Source organism: Macrotis lagotis, chromosome X (genome assembly GCF_037893015.1).
Source record: "Macrotis lagotis isolate mMagLag1 chromosome X, bilby.v1.9.chrom.fasta, whole genome shotgun sequence".
Classification (NCBI taxonomy): domain Eukaryota; kingdom Metazoa; phylum Chordata; class Mammalia; order Peramelemorphia; family Peramelidae; genus Macrotis; species Macrotis lagotis.
The window spans coordinates 628,571,960-628,594,198 of NC_133666.1; the positions used below are offsets into that span (position 1 = coordinate 628,571,960).

The following is a 22,239-nucleotide window of genomic DNA, read 5'->3' on the forward strand; positions in this document are numbered from 1 at the left end:
TGAGTGGTCTAATTCATTCCAATGGGACCATGTGACCGAGCCTGGCAAATATGGTAGGTGCGGCCATATTTAATAATGGCAAAATTACTTCGCGAAGTCTGTGCCTGGGGTGTGGTGCATTGTGGGAAAGGAACAGAATTCCGCTGGATCGCCCCCCTGTGGAGCTCCGCTGTCATCCAGCGCTTTCAGGACAGTGATGGGATTCCTATCCCAGCCTGGCCATAACTACCAGTTTGTAACTAATGGTAATGGCACCAAGGCCAGAGCCCAACAAAGCACGCCCAGAAACTCTCCAATCAGTTTTTAAAATTAAATTGGTGGGGCAGGTGGCGGAAGGGAATCTTCAGCTCTCAAGGGGAGGAAAGAAGCGCGAGGTGCAGGGGAGAAGGACCCCACTAGACTGTAGAAAAGACAAAGCCAGGGGAGGCCAGAGAGGGTATCCAGGATGTCAGTGTCTTATCCAAACTAATTATTCCTATTATTTAGAAGGTTAGGTTAAGTTAGGTTGTTTTTACCTGTTCCAGGTATTCTACTATCAAAGGATAATTTTCACTTGAAATGAAGCTCTTGTTCTGTCTTCATCCCCAGCCATTATATCCATGCCTTTTTGTTTTTTGTTTTTTGTTTCTTTGTCTTTTGCAAGGCAATGGAATTAAATGACTCGCCCAAGGTCACACAGGTAATTAAGTGTCTGAGGTCTAATTTGAACTCAGGTCTTCCTGATTCCAACGCTGGTGCTCTATGCACTGTGCCACCTAGCTGTCCCTAGTCATGCCTTTTTACTATACCTGAAATGCAATCCCTCTCCAATTCACCTACTCAATTCTTTCAGGCTTCCGCCATATACCAGAGGTTTTTCAATGCACCCCTTCTTTTGAGTTCATTCCCTATATCTTGTATCCCCAACTTAAATCCCCAACTTTTTTGTAGTTGCAGGGGCTTTTGAAACTTAGTCAAACTATGAGTATGTATAGCATGCAGGATGGCCCAAAACAGCCAAGTCATAGTAAAGATGTCTGATTTTTAATTAATTTAATTAAAAGGTGATCCACTGCAGAATCCATTAGAGAAGGAAATGACAAGCAACTCTGGTCTTTGCCAAGAAAGTCCCTTGGACCATATTAAAATGATTAAAAAAAATCATATGAAAACACTAGAGGGTGTAGGAATAAATGGACTGTTCCTTAGAATAATTAGCAGTATCTATCTGAAACCATCGATAAGCATTATATTCAATGAGGAGAGGCTACAGGCATTCCCAATAAGATCACCACTACTATTCAGTATTGTATTAGAAATGTTACCTTCAGCAATTAAAGAAGAAAAAGAAATTGAAGGAATTAGAACTTGGAAGGAAGAGAAAAAACTCTCACTCTTTGTAGATGACATGATGGTCTACCTAGAGAATCCCAAGAATTCATCCAAAAAACTACTGGAAACAATTAGCAATTTTAGCAAAGTTGCAGGATATAAAATAAACCCTCATAAATCATCAACTTTTCTATATATGACTAGCAAGATACAGCAGGAAAAGATAGAAAGAGAAATCCCTTTCAACGTAATCTCAGACAATATAAAATATCTGGGAGTCTATTTGCCAAGGCAGACTAAGAAACTTTTTGAAAACAATTATAAAACACTTCTCACACAAATTAAATCAGATTTAAATAACTGGGCAAATATCAACTGCTCATGGATAGGTAGAGCTAATATAATAAAAATGACAATTTTTCCAAAACTAAACTATCTGTTTAGTGCCCTACCAATCAAAATTCCAAAAAATTACTCTAATGAGTTAGAAAAATTTGTAAGTAAATTAGTATGGAAAAATAAAAAATCAAGAATTTCCAGGGATTTACTGAAAAAAACTGCAAAAGAAGGGGGCTTAGCTCTACCCAATCTAAAATTATATTAGAAAGCATCAGTCAACAAAACCATCTGGTATTGTCTAAGAAATAGAGTGGTGGACCAGTGGAATAGACTATGTGCAATAGTAGGAAACGATTATAATAATCTGCTGTTTGATAAACCCAAAAAGTCCAGCTATTGGGATAAAAACTCTCTCTTTGATAAAAACTGCTGGGAAAATTGGAAGTTAGCATAGAAGAAACTTAGATTAGACCAACACCTCACACCCTTTGTCAAGATAAGATCCAAATGGTTACAGGACTTAGACATAAAAAACAATACTATAAGCAAATTAGAAGATCAAGGACTAATTTACCTGTCAGATCTATGGAAAGGGGAACAGTTTATGACTAAGGAAGAGTTGGAGAACATCAGCAAAAACCAACTAGATGATTTCGATTACATTAAATTAAAAAGCTTTTGCACAGATAAAACCACTGTAACCAAGATCGAAAGAAATGTAGTAAATTGGGAAACAATCTTTACAACTAGTGATTCTGACAAAGGACTTATTTGTAAAATATGCAGAGAACTGAGTCATATTTTTAAAACAAAAAGCCCTTCCCCAATTGACAAATGGTCAAAGGATATGCAAAGGCAATTTACAGATGAGGAGATCAAAGCAATCCATAGCCATATGAAAAATTGCTCTAAATCATTAATTATTAGAGAAATGAAAATTAAAGCTTCTCTGGGATACCACCTCACACCTCTCAGATTGGCCAATATGACCAGAAAGGATAATGATCATTGCTGGAAGGGTTGTGGGAAATCTGGAACACTATTACATTGTTGGTGAATCTGTGAACTCATCCAACCTTTCTGGAGAGCTATTTGGAACTATGCCCAAAGGGCAGCAAAAATGTTCATACCCTTTGACCCTAGTGGTATCACTACTGGGTCTATACCCTGAAGAGATGATGAAAAAGGGGAAAAACATCACTTGTACAAAAATATTTATAGCAGCCCTGTTTGTGGTGGCAAAGAATTGGAAATCAAGTAAATGTCCTTCAGCAAACTGTGGTACATGTATGTCATGGAACACTATTGTTCTATTAGAAACCAGGAGGGATGGGATTTCAGGGAAGCCTGGAGGGATTTGCATGAATTGATGCTGAGTGAGATGAGCAGAACCAGAAAAACACTGTACACCCTAACAGCAACATGGGGGTGATTTTGAACCTTGAAGGACTTGCTCATTCCATCAGTGCAACAATCAGGGACAATTTTGGGCTGTCTGCAGTAGAGAATACCATCTGTATCCAGATAACCATGTAATTTGAACAATGTTCGAGGACTATTCCCTTTAATTTAGGGGAAAAAAACCTGATATCTTATAGTTTGATCTTGTTATCTCTTATACTTTATGTTTCTTCCTTAAGGATATGATTTCTCTCTCATCACACTCAATTTGGATCAATGTACAACATGGAAACAATGTAAAGATTAGCAAATTGCTTTCTGTGGGGGGATGGGCAGACACAAGTATAGGGGAAAATTGTAAAACTCAAAATAAATAAAATCTGTAATAAAAAAAGAGCTGAAAAAAAAGAAAAAATATCATAAGAGAAGATGAATCCCTCAAGTCAGAAGGCATCCAACAGTTACTGACAAAAGTGGAGGAAAGAGAGGCAGCGCCGGGTGCAGCGGGCCGAGCCGGGAACTGGGCCGCCACGGGGGACGTGGAGAAGGGCAAGAAGCTCTTCGTGCAGAAGTGCGCCCGGTGCCACACGGCGGAGAAGGGTGGCACAAGCCCAGCCCCAAGCTGCACGGGCTCTTCGGCCGCAAGACGGGCCAGGCCGCCGGCTTCTCCTACACCGACGCCAACAAGAACAAAGGCATCACCTGGGGAGAGGACACCTTGATGGAGTACCTGGAGAACCCCAAGAAGTACATCCCCGGCACGAAGATGATCTTCGCGGGCATCAAGAAGAAGGGCGAGTGGGCCGACTTGATAGCCTACCTGAAGAAGGCCACCAACGAGTAACGCGTGCCCGCCGCCTTATTTATTTTTGTACGTGTACCATAATGACCCTATTTAAATTGGTTTCATCTACCTGAGCATTTCGATCATGAATGTTCTAATAGAGAAATTATGTATATTAGGGAGGCTTGGGTTTAGATAAGAAATGATCCCTTCTCTCTGTTTCGTTCATAAGTCCAGTCCACAACCAAGCTGTCACACTTGAATGTTTATTTTAAAAGATTTAGGCAACTTTTTTTTTTAAAGCAAGGGCTTATGTGCCCGTGCCCCACATCTTAGAAAAATTTTAATTAAATCTGGCTTCTTTCACCAAACTCTGGGGGAAGCCTACTTAATAATTTCATATGACTGTTACCTGTTACGGGTTGTTGGGGGTGGGGGAATTGTTCTTGGGGGGGGTATGCCCCAGCCTGTCCAAAGGCCAGTCCTATTGAATCCATCTTAAGTTCCCTAACTTTGTGCATAAGTAACTTAATTACAATGACTTCATTAAATACTGCCTTTAACTTGTTGAAAGGCATTTCAGTGTATTGTCTAAGGACTTGAGTAAAGGTCATCCCATCACTGAAGGAGTTGAGTTGGAGATAGGATCTCCTGACTTGCTAAGTACCTGTTTTGAAGACCTGTTGAATTGAAAGATTATAGACATGTTCTTAGTATGTGAATAGCAGTGATATATTCACTTGGAGAGTCCAGTTTAGGGATGTACCATTAGTAGTACATCTGTAGCCATACTTAAAACTTAATGCACTTGGAGGATTCAGTTGTATGGAGATGTGCCGTTAGTGCATCCATGGTCACCCCCAAAACTTGATTCAGCAATTAAACATTTGTGAATATACTTTTCCTGAAAAAAAAAAAGTGGAGGAAAACTGGAACAAACTGTCATCTAGGTCAAAGCCCAAAGGAAGCTCAGCTGCTGATGTATCCAATGGCAAAAGGAAAGTCCAATACTGTAAAGATCAATATTGCATAGAAACCTGGAATGAAAGATCTATGTATCTTTAGGGTAAGCTAGATGTGGTCAAATAGGATGTGAAAAAAATCAGATATTGACCTCTTGGGTAGAAGGAGATAGCTGAGGATGAGATAGTGTCATCATGGAAGCAAGGAACATGAGTCTGAACAGATTGTAACTGAACAACCTGAATATCTTGCATTTACTTAGCTGTTTGTGTTTTGTCTTCCATTAGGATACTGGAGTTCCATGAAGGCAGCGACTGAGTTTTTAAGCTTTCTTTGTATAACCTTATGTTTTCTAAATACTTAATAAATTCTTATCCTCTGTCTCACAGTTCTGGAAAAGGGGAACAATTACATTTAACTCTTCCTAAATTTCTATGTCCAATGACAAAGCTCAAGGCAGTCTACTCTGGTTTGTTCCAGGCATAAGGAGTAGCCAGAACTTTCCTAGGAAAGGAAGTAGGTGAAGTCCTTCCTCTCTTCTCCAGAATCAAGATTATTTCCTTCCCTCTTGTTTTACAGAGGAGAATCTCCAGAGAGTTGGAGTGACATCCTAAATGTCACATAAGTAGCAAGTAGATTGTGGATTTGAACCCAGATTCTTTAATTTAAATTCATGACACCATTAGATATAACATCCAAGTAGTCAACCAAGAATAGGGGTGATTTTTCTGATTTTTCACACTATTATACCCTTTTCTTTTAACACTCTTTCCTCCCTTGGCTTCCATGACACTGCTACCTTCACCCTACCCTCACCCCCTCTTTTTCTCAACTCTGCTTCTATCTCTCTTTCTCATTCTCCCTTGCTAGGTTATCATCCTTTTGGCCACAGAGTGTAGCCATCCCACCAGACTCTGTTCTGGACCCCCTCCTTTCTCTTGGTGATCTCATTAGCCTACATAGGTTTAATTATTGCCTCTGTGGAAGAAAAGTCCTAAATCTATGTAGCCAATCAGCATTTAGCACAGAGTTCTTGGCTCATAGATAGTTGACTGGTTGGTGAATCTCTGGGTGTCTCCTAGATATCTCAAACTTAACATCTCCAGAATGAAAATCATTATAGTTTCCTCTAACTTCATCCACCTTCCAGATTTCTTATTTCTATGAAGAGTGTCATCCTTCTAGACATTCACAGCCTTGAAGTCATCCTTTGCTCTAATCCCAGATCTTAATTCCTATATCCAATCAATTGAAAAATCAACCTTCATGACTTTTCCTCATATCCTTCCTTTACTCTCCACTTGCAATAATAGTTAAAGCCCTAATAATCACTTTTTACCTGAACTATTATGAAAGACCTTGATTCCATATTGCCCTCTCTCAAGCTATTCATATAGGTACCAAAATAATATTCTTTTTTTTTTTTGCAAGGCAAACGGGGTTAAGTGGCTTGCCCAAGACCACACAGCTAGGTAATTATTAAGTGTCTGAGACCGGATTTGAACCCAGGTCCTCCAGACTTCAGGGCTGGTGCTTTATCCACTACGCCACCTAGCTCCCCCCAAAATAATATACTTAAAACAAAGATCTGACTATATCACCCTTTTACTTGAAAATCCTCCATGGTTCTCTATATCAGGATGATAAAAAAAATTCTCAGACTGATATTTAAGACTCTCCACAATTACATTCCCACCTACCTTTTCAGTCTGAATTCATATTATTCTCCTTCATGTACTATTCTTTCCAACTAAATTTAGGAAGAGTTAAATTCAAACTAATATACTGCTTTTTTCCTTCTCTCTGTAAAACATTCCATTCCCACCTTCCAAGCCTTTGTACTGGTGGTTTCCCAAATTTGGAATGCAGTCCTTCCTCTTGACCAGGTAAGGTACTACTTACCTTCCTTGAAAATATAGCTCAAGGGGATGGCTAGGTGGCACAATGGATAGAGCACCGACCCTGCAGTCAGGAGGACCTGAGTTCAAATCCGGCCTCAGACACTTAATAATTACCTAGCTATGTGGCCTTGGGTAAGTCACTTAACCCTATCACCTTGCAAAAACCTAAAAAAAAAAAGAAAAGAAAGAAAAAAAGAAAATATAGTTCAGTTGCATCCTTCTACAGAAGGCCTTTCTGGATTCACTCAATTGTGAATTCTTTCTCTTTGTTGAACTGAATTTGTATTATTTTATATAGACTTTGCACTTAATTTATCTTTGTACATGCTTTGTCCTGGTGAAGCGTAAGCTCATAGAAGGCAAGAACGTTTTTTTGTCATGGTTGTTCCAGAGCCTTCTACAGTACACATGTTTTATTGTGTTATATATAAAATCTTCAAGCAGAGACTGAATGATCACTCCTCCGGGATGATTGCAATAGAGTTTCTGTATGGGTATATGTTATAATAGATCAACAATCGAACAATAAATATTTATTTAGCCATGTATAAAACACTCAATGAGTTTGAAGGTTTCTTTGGTTCTGAAATACTGATTCTACGTGAAGAAAGAACAAAAGAACAGGGCCTTGAAGGATGAGCAGAGTTGATAGGCAGAGGTGGGGAAAGGACATGTAAGAGGAAAGGCATGAAAGTGAGAAAGCAGAGGCTGAATTCTGAGCAATTATCCACCAGCTGGACTAATAGAAAATGGTATGAGAAGAAACAGCAGGAAGTTTCATAGTAAAGACTGGATGACCACTCTTCAGGGAGGGAGGAAAGGGAGGAAAGAGGAGGGATAAGCTTTCTACAGCACCTGCTATATGCTGAGCACTTTATAAATGTTATTTCTTATATCAATCCTCTTCAGCAGATGCTGTCATTATCATTATTAGAAGAAACTGAGGCAGACAAAAGTTAAGTGACTTACCCAGGGTCACACAGCCAGACCTAGTGGCTCGAGTGCATACTAGTTGTCTCAGGGGCAGTAGAAAAGGTTACTTGCTCAGAGACAGATTGGGTTAAGTGATCTCTAAGTCTCTTCCAACTGTGTTATCGACAGAGCCCCAGCTGTGACAAAGGGTAGACCAGAATTGCTACTCTTTGGAAGCTTGTCTTTTTTTAAATTGTTAAATAAATAAATAAACAAACAAATAAATAAAATAAATTTTATTTTTCCACTTACAAGTTATGAAAGCTTTCAATATTCTTCCACATGCATATGCATATTTTAAGCTATATAATTTCCTTCCCTTCCCACCCTCCTCCCCTCAGTAGTGAACAGTTAGATAAATACTATACATACACATTTCTGTTTGACATGTTTACAGATTAGAGATTTTCAGTATGAGGAATTAGAATTAAGGGAAAAGAAAGAAAACCATGAAATAGGAAAGAAATACATAAGAGAAATTTTTAAAAAGTGAATATAGTGTTCATTTAGATTCTGAAGGAATTTTTATTTTTGGTTTTGTTTTGTTCTGTTCTGTTTTTCTTTCTGAACTGCTGAGAAAAGTTGCATCCATCAAGGTTGATCAATTCAGAATGTTGTAAACTAATGTTCTCTTGGTTCTGCTCCCTTTGCTCAGCATTAGTTCCTGTAATTCGTTCTCTGCTTCTCTAGCATATGACCCTTCATGGTTTCTTATGGAATAATAGTATGGGAGCTTGTTTTTCTGGATAGATGACAGAACTGCTATGTGGCAGGATTTGTAATAAAACCCAGGTCCCCTCACTTCAGATCTAGTGAGCACTGGTCACTTTGACATTTAAGTCAATCTTGCTGAAAAGGCAGATTAAATACAACTGTACTTATCAGAGAATTGTCATAATATAGTGGAAAAGGAGTGCCAGAAGATCTAAGCTCAAATCTGGCCTAGGATGCTTTCTAACTGTGTGACCCTGGTCAAGTCACTTAACCTCTGTTTGCCTCAGTTTGCTCAAGTGTAAAAAGGGGATAATAACTCCTAGCTCCCAAGGTTATTATAAAGATTGAATGAGATGGTAATTATAAAGTACCTAACACAGTTCCTGGTACATAGTAAGTTTATGTAAATATTAACTAGTAGCAGTACTAGTAATGGTAGCAACAGTAGTTATAGTGGTAGCAGCTGTAGAAGCAACAATAGTTTTAGAAGTAGATTGGTTCTTGTCATTTGTTATTGAAGAAGACCAAGAAGACTTTACTTTGAGACAAATTACTGTGTGTCCAACGGTGACTGATCACATCAATACAAGCTCAGAATGCTCCACCACAGGTCAGTCACAAATAGTCCCTGTGAACACCTGGGTGCTTACTCTAAACTTATTTATTTCACATTTCCTTTGAGTTGCTTCAATTCTGCCCTCCTCATAAAATGCAGCACCCTCTCTGATGAGAGCATGCCATGCTGGGCAGTCTTGTGCCAGTGTCTCCCATGCTGTGCAATCAGTTAGAAAGTTCTTAAGAATGACCTTCAGAGTGTCTTGGTATCCCTTCTTTTGATCCCCTTGTGAGTCTTGCCCTATGTGAATTCTCCATAAAATAATCTTTTTGGCAAGTGTAGCAGCAGCAGCAACAATAGTAGTAGTAGTGAAAGAGCTGACCTTGAAATCAGAAAGACCTGGCTCTGACTCTAACTGGTTGAATAACTTTGGGTGAGTCTTTTAAACCTCTCAAGGGTCTAGGTAACTTGATATGATCGAAATTGGTACAGGGAATTTCCTTTTTTGGGAGTTCCCTAAAATAATGAAATCACAGGTCTAGGTCTTATTCCTACATGATTTTTTTTTTAGTCACCTTTTTGCAGTTGATGGAGGGCCTATATATATTTATAATATATAGATATATATAAATAAAATTTCATTTGATTCTCATAGTAATTCTAGGAAGTAGGTACTATCATTATCCCTGACTTCAAATTAAGGAAACTAAACCTGAAAAAGCTAAGTGACTAGCCCAAGGTCCTGCATCTAATAAGTGTCTTAGACAAGATTTAAATTCAGGTCTTCCTGCATTCATGACTAATGCTTGGTTTGAATCCTGCTTCTTACAGAGGCTAATTGCCTGACTCTAGGGCTCTAGACAATTCTCTCATACATGACTATTGCTGATCAGCATTAACCAGGGATTTGGACTGATGAAATCACAGGTGTGGCCAAAAAAAAAAGTCTTAAAAACTTCTGTATAGTGCAAGGCATTGTTCTTAACACAAGGACTAAAAAGACAAAGTAAAGGCACATTTCTTGTCCTAGATGTCATTACATAATAAAGAGATTACAGTACATCTGCAAATTAGTATAACAAGAAACCCAAAAATGATTGGGACGATGAATTAATTCAAAATTATTTAAAAAAATATTTTATTTATTTTGTTAAATATTTTATTTCCCAATTACAGATCAAGTTAATTTTTACATTCATTTTTAAAATAAAATTTTGAATTCTAAATTTTCTTTCTCCATCCTTACTCTTCCCCTCCCTAAGAGGGTAAACAACTTGATATAGCATAAATATATGCAATCACAATTTTTTATCTTCATTTTTTAAAGTTGAATCTAAGTTTTCCCCCTCACTCATTCACTAACCCCTTCCCTGAGAGGGTAAAGTAATTTGATTTTAATATATTAATAGCATATTAATCATGTTATGAAAGAAACAAACCAAAAGAAAAACATTCACACAAAAATAAAGTAAAAAAACAGTCTGTTTCAATCTGCATTCAGATATCATTAGTCCTTTGAAATTGCCTTGTATTGCAGAGAACTGTTTTTACATTTGCTAATCTTTCAATGTTATTGTCACTATACACAATGTTCTCCTGATTCTACTCACTTCACTTTGCTTCAGTTCACATATGTCTTTCCAGTTGTTTTTTTTCCTGAAATCAGCCTGCTCAAATTATCCAAAGTTCTTGAGAAATATTTGAGGACAAAGAAGTTGCTTTCAAAGTAATCAGAAAGGATTGATGGAAGAAAGGGGGGGCAGAAAGAAGAGAGAAAGAATTCCCCTAATTCTATCCCAAAATTATTTTATAGGCCAGAAAATCGACTCAGAAAAAGGAGAGATATGATCTAATTGAAAGATAACTGGACTTGGAGTCAGAAGATTTCAGTTCACACAAGACAACTACAGAGATCTGGGTTCAAGTTCCAAATCTGCCTTTTTTGTGTTCTGTATAACCTTGGACAAATCTCTCAACCTCCTAGACCAAGGTATTTTACTACCTCTGGCTACCTCCCTTCCATTCAGCCAACTGGGACTTTTTCAACATGAGTTATAATGTTAACTACACACTTTTTATCACTTCTCAGAGAAACTGTTGCTACTTTCAGCTATGAAGGTCCTATCCTCACCATATTGACAGTTTAGATATGCCCAACTGAGCTCTCCCCATAGATATCTATGGGGAGTAGAAACTTTCAGAACTATTAGATAAACCCTTCTATAGAAAAGAAAGATAGTTCCTAAACAGTAAAGAACAGATGCTACCCTTGGTTCAAAATGCCAGGTTTTACATTTAATCTTTCTTGTTCTGTCATTTCAGACCTGACCAACTTTTCATGACCCCTTTTAGGGTCTTCTTGGTGAAGATGGTAGAGTATTTTACCATTTGCTTTTTTTTTTGGGGGGGTTTTTGCAAGGCAATGGGGTTAAGTGGCTTGCCAAAGGCCACACAGCTAAGTGTCTGAGGCTGGATTTGAACTCAGGTACTCCTGACTCTAGGATCAGTGCTCTATCCACTGCGCCACCTAGCCGCCCCTTACCATTTGCTTTTACAACTCATTTTTACAGATGAGGAAACCTAGGCATCAGGATAAAGTGTCTTGTGCAGATCACATGATTTGACCTCAGGAAGATGAGTCTTCCTGACTCCAGATCTAGCATTCTATTCACTGCCCTTTCTAATGTGAGAATAAGAGAGAATAAGAGAATAATAATTTGAGAATAAGAGGTTCCATTGAGAGACTGACATGATAAATTCACCTTCTTAACTGAATAACTTCTCTTGATTCTCCCAGTTGCAGTAGTCAAGGACGGAGAGGATAGAAACATGTTCACCTCATTTTAGTTTAGTAATTTTAACTTTTGAGCACATATTAATCAATCAGTCATAGGTATTCACTCAGTATGAGAAGTCTAACTAAAGGAGAGATTAATACAATTGAAAGCAAAAATAACTTTGGGTTGATAAATAAAACCAGGAGCAGGTTTAAAAAACAACAACTAATAAATCAAACAAGCAATAACCTAAATAACAATGAGAGAAGAAAACTTATTTGCTGCTATTAAAAATGGAAGAAAAAAGGAACCAGGAAAAATTGAACAGGAAATAAAGGAATTTATTAGAAACTAATTTGCCCCAATTACATGTTTACAAAATTGATAAATTGGAAGAAATAGATTAATATTTACAAAAAATATGATACCCAAATTAACAACAAAAAAATTAAAGGACCTATTATCAAAAAAGAAGTTGAACAAGTCATAAATTAAATCCTAAAGAAAAAAACTCCAGAATCAGATGAATTAATACATAAATTCTAGCAAAAATTCAAATGACAATTCCAATACTAAACAATTTACAATAAGAAGATACCTTCTAATCTCTTTCTCTGACACAAATATGGTCATGAAACGTAAACTAAGGAGAGATAATGTACAGAAAACTGCAGAACTATATCCCTAAGAATCACTGATGCAAAAAATTTAAATAAATTATTAGTTAGTAGGCCACAACAACATATTAAAAACATTATGCACTATGACTTGTTTGGATTCAAACTAGAAATGTAGAATTAGTTCAACCTAAAGACTATAAATAAAATATACAATGTTAATAATACGGATTAAAAAATCATGATTAAATTAATAGATGCTGAAAAGGCTTTTGACAAAATCTAACAATCATTTCTGTTTTTTTAAACCTCTCTAGATCATAGGAATCACTGAACCTTGAATATAATAAATAATATTTTTTAAAAAGTTTCATTGTTGTTTTGTTTTTACATTTCTACCATTTACAGATTATTCCCTATCTGTGAGAAGTCTCTTGTAGCTAAGTAAAACAAATTACAGTGTCCTCATCTGAAAGTACATGCAACATTCCACACATCTATAGATCCTCCACCTCTATTTTAAAAAAATTAACAGAAATCTATTTTTTCTACCTTCCTCCTCCTATCCCACTGACAAAAAAGAAAAGAAATTTCTTGTAGCAAATATATGTCTGTGTGTGTGTGTGTGTGTGTTTCTAAATTCAATACCTCTCTGACATGGATATCATGTTTCGCTATTTTTCTTTGGAATCACGAATGGTCATTGTATTTGATTATAGTTCTAATAATTTACAATATGATTTGTTTTTATAGTGTTATTGTTCTTATGAAAATTGTCCTGATTGTACTCATTTCATTCTTCATCAAAGATATCTTTAAAAAGTATTCATTTTTATAATATTGATATTATATTATAGTATAGTATAATCATTTAATCCTGCTTACCTCACTGTGCATCAATTCATGAAAATCTTTCCCTGTCTTTTTGAAACTTCCCATTTCCAGTCATGGACACATAGTGAGGTGGTTGGAGTCCTGGGGAGAGCTTGAGTGTTGCTGGGAAAATGGGCTGGAAGGAAACCTTTCCGAAGAGGTGGCCGTGGAGCCTGCATCTTGGACAGAGGATTCTGTTATCAATTTTCAACATCTTCTAAGAAGATGAATCCAGGATACAATCATGGGATGAGTCAAATGGATGATAATAGCACTATGCCCCCCCCACCATCATTCATCCATTATAACCTCTCATGTTCATGGGGAAGGAGGAGGAGGAAACATGACGATGACCATGACCTTCTATTTTGGCTACAAGAATGTGGAGTTGCTCTTCTCTGGATTAGTGATCAATACACCTGGGGAAATGGCTGGGGCATTTGTGGCTATCTTTTTGTTAGCAGTGATGTTCTATGAAGGCCTCAAGATAGCCCTGGAGAGCTTGGTGCGGAAGTCCCAGGTCAGCATTCGCTACAACTCCGTACCAGTGCCAGAGCCAAATGGAACCATCCCTATGGAAACACACAAAACTGTTGGACAACAGATACTGAATTTCCCTCACCTTCTGCAGACAGTGCTGCATATCATCCAGGTGGTCATCAGCTACTTCCTTATGCTTATCTTTATGACCTATAATGGGTACCTCTGCATTGCAGTAGCAGCAGGAGCAGGAATCTTTTCAACTGGAAGAAGGCAGTGGTAGTGGACATCACAGAGCGCTGCCATTAATGTCAGACTATAGGATGTGTCTTTATTTACCACAATGGGAAGTAGCTGGAGACTGGAGGAATGATTTCAAGTCCTCCTATTTTTCCTCCATGGTCCTTTGCTTCCCAACACTTGCATAGACAACAAATCAAGGAGGTTTATGTACTAACCTCCAAGCTGGATGGTGCCCTCCCCAAGCTTTTGATTTCTGCTACTTGACTGAGATCCTCAGTTATTCACTAATCAAGGTAGCCTTTGTTCTAATGATTTCTTGTTCATCTACTTCATTTTTAATATCTTGTTTTTTTAATGATAATTGTGTGAATTTGGGGGTCATAGGTGGAGGTTGTGGGGAAACACCTATCTCCTAGTGAGTAGGGAAATAGGGTATGTCTTTTTCTTGGGTTTTTTTTTAGGCTTTTTTGCAAGGCAAATTGGGTTAAGTGGCTTGCCCAAAGCCACACAGCTAGGTAATTATTAAGTGTCTGAGACGGGATTTGAACCCAGGTACTTCTGACTCCAGGGCCAGTGCTCTATCCACTGCGCCACCTAGCCGCTCGGGTGTGCCTTTTTATGAGGTGTGAAGTGATACATGGCAGTCTGAGAATCTGAAGGATTTATGAGTTGAATAAAGGTGCAATAACAAAGAGTTCCTTGAATAGCTACAATGGAAGTCAGAAGCTTCTGATTTCACCAATCACATGATTGACAATCAACTTAATAGTGGAAAATATTTTCAAATAAAACCATTGACACCTTAAAAAGAAAAAAGAAACTTCCCATTTCCTCATTTCTCATAGCACAATAGTATTCCATAAATTCATATATCACAACTTATTTGACCATTTCCCAATTGACAGACATACCTTTAATTTCCCACTTTTTGCCACACAGAATGAGCTGCTATAAATATTTTTGTATGTATGGAACTTTTTCCTCTCTGACCTCTTTTGGTATGGACCTAGCAATGAGATAGCTGACTCATACTGCTTAGTAACTTTTTCAATATAATTTTAAATTACTTTCAAGAATGGATGTACCTACAATGCATCAATGTGCCTATTTTCCTATAATCCCTCCAATACTCTATAATCCCTCCAACACTCATCATTTCTGTTTTTTGTCATATTTTTCACTCTAATGGGTATGAGATGAGGTCTCAGAATTGCTTTAATTTTTATTTCTCTAATTAGTAGTGATTTCAAGAAATTTTTCATATAGCTATAGATAACCTGAGCTTTTTCCCTTGAGAATTTAATTGCCTGTTTATATCTTTAGACAGATCAGGAATTGTATGTGCTGGAGAAAAGTTAGAGGACTTTCTAATAAGGTCAAGGGTAAAGCAAAGATATTCATCATCATCAATAACATTTAGCATGCTGCCAGCTATATATTTGACAAGAAAGATAAGCAAAGTGTTTGCAGGTAAACTGATAATGTTCTTAAAAGGCAACTAAAAATTAACTGAAATAATAACCAGTAAAGTTACAGGACATAAGACAAATTCATATAAATCATAAGCATTTTTATATATCATTAATAGAGAGAGAAATTCGGCTAGGTGGAGCAGTGGATAGAGCACTGGCCCTGGAGTCAGGAGTACCTGGGTTCAAATGCGGTCTCAGACACTTAATAATCACCTAGCCGTATGGCCATGGGCAAGCCATTTAACCACATTTGCCTTGCAAAAACTTAAAAAAAAAATAGAGAGCAAAATTCCATTCAATGGGAGCAATAAAATCCTCAGGAGTATATCTTCCAAGATTCACCCAAGGAAATCTAAAACTATAAATCTAACTATAAAGCATTCTATAGAGACACAAAGACAAGGTAGTTCAAGCCAATATAATAAGAATGATAATACTCTCTAAATTACATTACTTATTCAAAACTATACTAATAAAACTCACAAGAATATTTTACAAGCTAGAAAAATAATAACAAAATTTATATAAAGGGACTAAAGGTAAAAAATTTCAAGGTTAATAATTTTTTCAAAGTAGGAAAGAAGGAGGTCTATCAGCACCAGACCTCACCCTGCTACAAAGCATTAATCCTGTAAACAATTTAGTTATTCACTTTGCATGATCCATGCCACATCTCATGCTAAGCACTGGCTCTTGTTTTTTATTTTTTTATTTTTTTTTTTTAGGTTTTTGCAAGGCAATGGGGTTAAGTGGCTTGCCAAAGGCCACACGGCTAGGTAATCATTAAGTGTCTGAGACTGGATTTGAACCCAGGTATTCCTGACTCCAGGGCCGGTGCTTTATCCATTTCACCACCTAGCTGCCCCAAGCACTGGCTCTTGTTTAAAAAACATAAGGGCACCACACTGAAAAGGAAAAAACAACAACAGTGTTTGATAGCCATCTGGCAGAAATTAATTTAGACCTCATATCATATATCAATCTAAACTCAAAATGGATTCATGATTTAGATATAAAAAAATCACAGCATAAACAAATTAGACAAGCAAAGAAGAAATTCCCTTTTAGATCTATATATAAAGGAAGAATCAATGATTAAACAAATTATAAAGATTTATATAAAATTTAAAAAGTTTTCACAAATCTATTGTAAAATTTTAAAAGGGAAATTAAGGGTGGAGGTGAAATCCTTGTAATAAGTTTCTCTCATTAAGACTTCATTTTCAAGGGAATGATTTAGATTTATAAGGCTTAAGCGTCATTTCCCAATAGATAAATGGCCACAGGCTATTAGGAAGTTTTCAAAAAAAAGCTATCAATAGTCATGTGAAAAATGTTTAAAATCACCAATAATTAGGGAAATGAAAATTAAAATAACTTTGAAGTTCCATCTCATACCTGTCAGACTGTCAAGAATGACAAAAGAGGAAAATCACAAATGCTGGAATGTTGTGGGAAAATAGATACACTAGAGCACCACTGTTAAACCATTCTGGAAAGCAAACTTGGAAATATATCTTCTGGGTGGCTAGGTGGCACAGTGGATAGAGCACCAGCCCTGGAGTCAGGAGTATATGAGTTCAAATAAAGCCTCAGACACTTAATAATTACCTAACTGTGTGGCCTTGGGCAAGCCACTTAACCCCCATTGCCTTGCAAAAACTAAAAAAAAAAATATATATATATATATATCTTCTCATGTACCAAAGATCTATATGCACAAAAATATTTATAGCACTCCATAGGCAAAATTGGAAACTGAGGTGCTATCCTATTGGGGAATAACTAAACAAATAGTAATGTGATAGAATATTATTGTATCATAACAAATAATGAAGTAAATAATTTCAGAGGAAACTGTGAACACCTTTTTGAACAGATGCATATCTACATAAACAGAACTAAGGAAATATATAATTGTAACATTTAAGAGAAAAACAACTTTGAAGAACTTTGCTTGTTTTGTTTCCTAAGTTCAGAATAAAATATATGAAATTTAAAAAATAAAAAAAAACTTAGAATCCTTATCAATGCAATGATGAATCACAAATCCAGAAGAAGATGAAACATACCATTCACCTCCTGACAGAGAAGTGATGAATTTAAAATTCAGAAAGACATACATTTTTCAGACACGGCTAATGTGGAATTTACTCTATTGAATTATGTAAGATATGTTTGTAAGTATTCTTTAATTGCTGGGGAACAGAATAGTGGAAGGAAAAATTATTATTGGAAAAATTAAAAAAGGAAAGTTTTTCAAAGCCATTTGGAGTGAAATGATGCTTGTATGTATATAAGCATTGAGATATTTGGAACTGGGTATAGCTATTTCATCTTACTGAGAATGAGGAGAGAACAATCCAGCAGTAGATTAGGAATCCTCCTGAATTCCTAGGTGTGTATGGGAGTTTGGGGAGAAGGGAAGGAGCACTTTGGCCTAGACTTGATCTCTTTCCCTCTAATTGCCTTGAGGAAGATCTTGTAATCATCCCTGGATTAGTTGACAGTATCTGCATGAGCAGTCGTGGACAGGCTGGACAAAGTTTCAAAATTTTTTTTTTGCAAGGCAAATGGGGTTAAGTGGCTTGCCCAAGGCCACACAGGTAGGTAATTATTGTGTCTGAGGTTGGATTTGAACCCAGGTACTCCTGACTCCAAGGCTGGTGCTTATCCACTACACCACCTAGCCACCCCTGTTTCAATATTCTTTAAAGGAATTTATGTACTCCATTAATGAAAGAAAAGGACTTGGAGTAATCAGGAGCTAAACATTATCTCTTTGTCACTTAAACTTTTTAAATTTCAGCTCACTTTTCCCCTGAAGATTTTATATATTTGTTAGAGTATGTGTCACACACTTTTGGGAAATGTTTTTAAGGCTGGCTGACTAAATGCTCCTCCAAGGGGGTGGGTGGAGAAGCATCTCAGTGGGACAATTAGCCAACAGCATTAGAAAATCCTAACTCCTCAGGTATGGTTTAAAATAGAAATTTGAGGTGAGATGTAACCTTGCTCCAGGTTCTGAGACTAATTTCTTAGAATGGGTATTAGGATAAAAATCTTCAGAACTTATATGGGCTTTGTGAATAATTTATATTTTATATATTGTTTTCTCACCAACAGAATGGAAATTTCTTGATATCAGGAATTTTTAATTTTTTGTCTCCGTATACCCAGTAACTAGCAGAGCATACTGGATAGAGAAAACATTCACCAAATGTATGTGGAATGAATCACCAACAGCCTTTTGGTATCTGGAACTGGCTATTTCATGGGCATGTCAACTCAACATGTTCAAAATTGGACTTTTTTCTTCTCCCATGCCCCCAAATGCTACCCTCTTCCCAACTTCTCTACTGTTGTTGAGGACAACACTACCAGCCTAGTCACTTAGATACTCACAAATTTATGTTATCCTCAAATACTCACTTTCACCTCATATTAAATCCATTAAAGAAAGTTGGTTTCTTTCCCACATCACAATTCTCATATTCATCCCCTTTCTTCCACTCTCCATTACTCTCATAAGCACAATTCTAATTCAATTCTTTATAACCTCATGTTTGTTTGTTTTTTTAAATGCAGAAAACTTTCTTTGGCCTAGAGTTGATCTCTTTAAGGTGGGCTGACTAAATGTTTCTCCAAGGGGGTGGGTGGGAACAGACAAGAAGCATCTCAGTGGGACAATTAACCAAAAGCATTGAAAAATTCTGACTCCTCAATATGGGTTAGACTAGAAATTTGAGGGGAGATGTAACCTTGCTCCAGGTTCTGCAACTTCAGGTCTTTCTCTGCTCCATTCCATTTTCCATTCCTATGCCAAAATGACCTTCCTAAGGCACTGTTCTCACCAGTGTGCCAAATAAACTCTACTGCTCTTTATTATTTTCAAAAGCAAATATGAAATGCTCTATTTGACTTTTAAAACTCATCACCATCTAAGTCTTTCTACTTTTGCAGTTTACTTTCATCTAACTCCCCTACTCATCCAACAACATTGGTCATCTGGGTCTTGCTTTCCCGTGATTCCATCTGTAGTCTTTTTTTTTTTTAGGTTTTTGCTAGGCAAATGGGGTTAAGTGGTTTGCCCAAGGCCACACAGCTAGGTAATTATTAAGTGTCTGAGGCTGGATTTGAACTCAGGTACTCCTGACCCCCGGGGCCAGTGCTCTATCCACTGTTCCACCTAGCTGCCCCCCATCTCTAGTCTCCATTCTTTTTTCACAGCCTGCACTCCCTTCTCACATCTACTTCCTGACTTTTGGGGCTTTCTTCAGGATGGATAAAAGGTATGGTCCTGCTACTGCTAATGCCTTCTATACTTCCCATTTCCACTGCATTATTTTATATGTGTTTGTAATTAGACATAAGCTCCTTAAGGGCAAAGCTCTTGTTTTGGCCTTTCTTTGTAGCCCCAGTGTTTAACATAGTGCCCTGAACCTAGAAAGTGCTTAATAAATACATATTGACTGAGTCTCTTGGACTCTTGGAGTAGTGCAATAGCCAGCTAATTGGCCTTTCTCCATCAAATCAATCATCTATTTATCTGCTAGAATTACAAGCAAGTCTTACTGTATTTCCTTCCTATTCAATAAATTCCATTAGTTCCCTATTATCTCCAGATCAAATATAATGTCTTCTGTATGGTATATAAAGCTAGCTCTTCTTAGGTTTTGTTTTGTTTTTGCAAGGCAAATGGGGTTAAGTGGCTTGCCCAAGGCCACACAGTTAGGTAATTATTAAATGTCTGAGGCCGGATTTGAACTCAGGTACTCCTGACTCCAGGGCCAGTCCTCTATCCACTGCACCACCTAGCCGCCCCTAAGCTAACTCTTCTTAACCTAGCCCCTTCCTACCTTTCCATCCTTAATACACTTTACTTCCCTTCGTGAATTTTACAATCCAGTCACACTGGCTTCCTTGTTCCTCTTCCCTCTACTGCACTCTATTCTTCATGTATTGTCTGTATAAGCTCTGGGGATCCTTACCCCAACTTCTACTCTCACAAACTACTCTTAAGTTCTAGGGCAAGGTTATATTCTTACTAGATATAGTCTACTCTTAGTGATTTTCTAATTTCATTGACTCAAACCCCCACTTGGTGCTTCATCCCAAGATTCACAATTTGAGAATGGTTGAATAATCAAGTAGATTTTAGACAAGGGTATTAACCAAGTTGGTACATAGCAAAATAGTTGGTGCAAAACATCCCCTCAAAAGTGTGAAACACACAAGTATAGGGGGAATGTGGACTTGTTGAGAGTCTATGTAGCAAAGGAGTAATGCATAACTCTGGTTGCTCAGTCTTTTTTTTTTTCCATTCATGGGGTGCGCAAGAAGTTTCCCATTAGCACATTGAATCTGTATCCACTCTGTTCCTGACTCCTAATAGAGACACAGCAACAGCTAATCCAGGGATGCTGTTAGGGCATTTGAGGAACAAGGAGGTCCATCTGAACTTTTTGAACTCAAGGTCCTCCTCTGGACAAAGGGAGGGTGGAACGAGACCCAGATGTCTCCTCTTCAAGGATATACTGGAAAGCCACCCTTGCTCAATTTCTAAACATCCCCAGTTCCAGCTAACTAGATGTTTTTATACAGGATTTGGACAATGAGCTCGACCTCCCTCCTCCCCTCTACCCCTCCCCCATTTACTAGGAACTGACTTCAAATGGCTTTCTAAAACCTTTCAGGCTTAGTCTTAAGGATCCAAGATTGAAATGGATTAAGTCTCTTATCACTTACTCTAAATAGGATAAAGTGACTGGATTGAGTAAATGAATCAAAAGCCAAATCTGAAATGTTTTCTTTCCTCACTTTCACTTATTAATTCTGTGGGCTTCCTTCAAGACTCAGCTCAAGGGCGGCTAGGTGGTGCAGTGGATAAAGCACCGGCCCTGGAGTCAGGAGTACCTGGGTTCAAATCCGGTCTCAGACACTTAATAATTAACCTAGCTGTGTGGCCTTGGGCAAGCCACTTAACTCCACTTGCCTTACAAAAACCTAAAAAAAAAACCTCATCTCAAATGTCACTTGCACTAGAAGGCCTTTCCTGGTCCCCCACCCCATACCCCAATTTCTTTCTATCCTATAAATATTTTTATCTATCTTAAAAGTACCTAGATATGTTGACCCCCCCCCCCCCCATTAGAGATAGCTTCTCGAGATCAAGGACATCCTTAGTATCACTTTCTATCCCCGGGGCTTACCAGTGTGCTAGTCTCATTCTCTTCTGGAAATTCTCTTAGAGCCCACATCTCTCCCAAGCCTCTATCTTTTTATTTTCTTAGATTCTATCTCATATCTGACAATCTCTGTTCAAAGTTTGAATCAGCTCAATAGTAGCCCTTTATTTTGAAATTTTAAGGTTTGCAAAATACACCTACTATTTCATTTGATCTAGAACTCAAATAACATTTATTATGAGGTGCAGAAAAACTCTGAGAAGTAGGTGTTACAATTGTCTCTGCATTGCAAATGAGAAAGGTTGTGAGTTGCCTGGGGTCACACAGTACTGTGTGTGAGGCAGGATCTGAACTCAGGTTTTTTTGCGCTTTCCATAGCCCCACCTGGCTGTTGCTAATAATGGTTATTCACGCTAATAAAACAATAATTACATATGTATAACAGAATAATTTCACGTTTGTGTGTGTTTTAGGCTTCACAAAGTGCCGCGCGGCCTCCCGGCCTTTGAACTACAGCCATCGGCGTTCCCCGTCCTGGGCTTCCCTCCGGTTCTGCTTCTTGGTCTCAAACAAACAAGGACCAGAACAAGAGACACCCCCCGCCGGCGAGGCGGGCCAAGCAAGGAGAAATCTAAGCCCGGCCCGGGG

General features: G+C 37.7%; 2 pseudogenes; both read left to right on the forward strand.

Moving 5' to 3' along the window:
* The first annotated feature begins 75 nt into the window (after window positions 1–75).
* Window positions 76–3,895, forward strand: LOC141499472 (cytochrome c, somatic pseudogene; annotated as a pseudogene).
* Window positions 3,896–13,470: 9,575 nt separating this feature from the next.
* Window positions 13,471–14,022, forward strand: LOC141497079 (high affinity copper uptake protein 1 pseudogene; annotated as a pseudogene).
* The last annotated feature ends 8,217 nt before the right edge of the window (window positions 14,023–22,239 follow it).